This window comes from Marmota marmota, unplaced genomic scaffold, assembly GCF_001458135.2.
Source record: "Marmota marmota marmota unplaced genomic scaffold, marMar, whole genome shotgun sequence".
NCBI classification, from domain to species: Eukaryota; Metazoa; Chordata; class Mammalia; order Rodentia; family Sciuridae; genus Marmota; species Marmota marmota.
This window is the reverse complement of record NW_026012485.1, coordinates 1-2,715: the sequence shown is the minus strand read 5'-3', so window position 1 is coordinate 2,715 and position 2,715 is coordinate 1. Positions and strand designations below refer to the sequence as shown.

The 2,715-nt window shown below is 56.8% G+C and overlaps 2 long non-coding RNA genes across 3 annotated transcripts; one reads left to right on the top strand and one right to left on the bottom strand.

The window, feature by feature from the left end:
• Positions 1-84: 84 nt before the first annotated feature.
• On the bottom strand, positions 85-2,191 carry LOC125614963. Of its 2 annotated transcripts, XR_007345535.1 has the most exons (3): positions 2,058-2,191; positions 633-926; positions 85-488 (listed from the first exon to the last, which is right to left on the bottom strand). It is a non-coding gene; the product is annotated as an uncharacterized LOC125614963 (long non-coding RNA). The 2 variants fall into 2 exon arrangements; XR_007345534.1 differs by lacking the exon at positions 2,058-2,191 and having other exon boundaries at positions 633-1,014.
• On the top strand, positions 482-2,064 carry LOC107135001. Its single transcript, XR_001502500.2, has 2 exons — positions 482-688; positions 985-2,064. It is a non-coding gene; the product is annotated as an uncharacterized LOC107135001 (long non-coding RNA).
• Positions 2,192-2,715: the final 524 nt, after the last annotated feature.

The following is a 2,715-nucleotide window of genomic DNA, read 5'->3' as shown; positions in this document are numbered from 1 at the left end:
CCGATTGGTTGGCCACGGTTGGCGAGGCGGAAAACCCGGGGCGGATTTCTGGTCGCTTTTGTTCCCGCAGATTTGCGCGGAGCCTTGTTTTTGGGGGAAAGCCAGGAGCTGGGCCTTCCTGCTTTATTCCTGAGCAGTATCCCGGGAAGGTGGCGGCCGTCTAGAAAGAGCTTCTGGAGCGGGGCTCTGGAGACCCGCGTTCCAATTCCCTATCTGCCCCTGCTGAGCTGTGTGACCTTGGGCAAGTCACTTGGCCTCTCTGAGCCCTGGGCGCCTCCCCGGAAAAATGAGGGTAATAATAACCACCACAGGGGGCTTGTGAGAAGGTGGTGAGCTCACAGAGGGCCGGCACCTGCATTTTTTAGGCGGCCTGCCTGCCTGGGGGTGGGGTGATGGGAGGAGTAAGTCTTCTCCAAAAACCTTGACCAGAGGAGACTATCCGTCGCCTATCATCAGTCCATCTTCTTTCAACGGGCCACCTCCTCGGCCTGTGGGACAGAGAAAATGCAAACACATGGGCCAAGGGTCAGAGAGAACCTGGCAGGAAGTACCAGAGGGTTGCAGCCACTGCCCCGGGAATTTGCATCGGCCCGTACTGTGGTTGGGGGAAGGGGAGCCCCGCGGCGTCCCACCTCTTGATCCCACAACTTCAGGATCCTCGACTTCTAGAAACTCAGGACCGAGCGAGGTGGGTTCCCCCGTGCCCTTCCCCCAGAAGATGTCCTTTTGACGTCCTGGCGATCTAGGCCCGGCCCATCTCCTTTGTGGCTGCCAGATGTGCCGGCCTTGGGGTGCCCTCTGGGCAGAGCCCCCAGCCTGGTTCTGGGGTTCGCTCGGGGGTGTTGAACAGTGAGTGGGTTCCTCAGGGCACGGTCCAGGGTGCTGAGAACTTCTAGGGAAGTTCTCTCTTGGGTCCTCAGACGTACCTGTGTTGGGGAGGCCTGTTGGTGAAGCAGCACCTTCTCTCCTGCCCCCACCCACCAGGCATGTTTCCCAGGAGCCACCCCAGGGCTCTCGTCAGGCTGGGAGAAGAGGCATGGAGTTAGAGCCAGGTGGCTTCCAGCAGCACAGGTGCCATCGGGGGACTGTTGTGTGCCCCCCACAACCAGTGACTGAGTTATTCCTTGTTTTCTTGGGCCTTGTTCTTTTATGGGATTCCAAGGAAGTGGTCACATTCCAAAATCTAAGATCTGAGTAAGCACAGGAACAACTTGTCCTCTTGACAAAGGAGGCCCCCCTGAGTGGACGCATCTTGGACCTTCTCACTGCAGGAGGCTTCTCAAGCCCAGCCCCAGGGGCACCATGCACACCTGGATTCCAGTCCCAGCTCTGGCCTGGCCACTCATTCAACCCCTCTGAGCCTCAGTTTGCTCATCTGTGAAAGAGAGCCAGGAACCAGTGGCCAGCTGCGGCAGAAGTCAGAGTGCTGACCAGAGTCCCTGCGACCTGAGAGGGCAGAGGCCTGCCTGCAGGACCCCTGGTCCAGGTCCACCCAGCTCCCAACGCCTTCTTGTTAATTCTTGCTGTGCAGTTTGATATTTAATGTCAAACTGAGATGAATAGCATCCCCCCAAATTCCTTGTCCACCTGGGACCTGGGACCTGACCTTGTTTGGAAACAAGGTCTGTGTGAATGTAATTAAGGTAAGGATCAGGAATACAGTGGATTAGCAAAGGCTGGAGATTCAAAGGGACTCTTCTTACAAGAGACAGAAAAGAACCTGCAGAGATTTAGGGGGAAGGCCACTTGAAGACAGAGGCAGAGATTGGAGCCAAGGGGTCGTCGATGCCCAGGCCACCGTGCACCCCAAGAGGCAGGAAGGGTCTTGCAGAACCTTCAGGGGGAACTCAGCCTGCTCACACCTTGGCTTTGGACTCCTGGCCTCCAGAGCTCTGTGGAAGGGTGAATCCTTTATTTTAAGCTCCCCCCCACACACACACACACTTCTTTGCGATCTTTCTTTAGAGCACCCACAGGAAACCAATTCAGTGTCATATCCCCCTAAACTTCAGTTCGGCTCCACTTAATTCAGCTCATAATGGATATTAAATCCTTACCCTCCAAGATCAGACCTCTCTATTTCAGGTTTGGGGGTCTTGGAAGGTAGGTTGCACACGGATGGGAGATGACCACCTCAACTCCTTGCCTGAGACCATTCGTCCATCAGCTTCTCCTCGGGAAAAGGGTGGATGGCCTTGAGGCTCTGGATGCTGGTGCCAGGTGCCAAATGCCAGCCCTGCAGCCCAGGGCTCCATCCCCAACAGCCCCTGCCACTGGGGCTCTGGGGCTCTCTCTCACCCAGCTCTGCACATGCACAAGGTGACCCCTGACTGTTTCAGCATTTCCCCACCTGCTGCCCCTTCTGCAGAAGCCACTGGCGTTGTGGAGGGCTTGGGGATCCTGGGCGGAGACAGAGGGCCCTGGGCTCGGGCCCAGGTCAGAAGGTGTGCACACCTCCAAGCCAGTTCTGGGAAAGCAGGGCTGCAAGGAGAGGGAGGGGGCTGGGTGTGCAGAAGGGAGCACACTGCGTTGAGTTCATTGGGCATTCGGGCCCCAGCTGCCCTGGGCCTGACTGGGCAGGGGGCTGTGCTGACAGGACAGGAGCCCCTGTCCTCAGAGCATGATCTAATCTAGGGCAGCCAGATATGTCTATCTGCATCTTTTTTAAGTTTTAAGTGGACGATATCTTCACCTTATTTTTATGTGGTGCTGAGG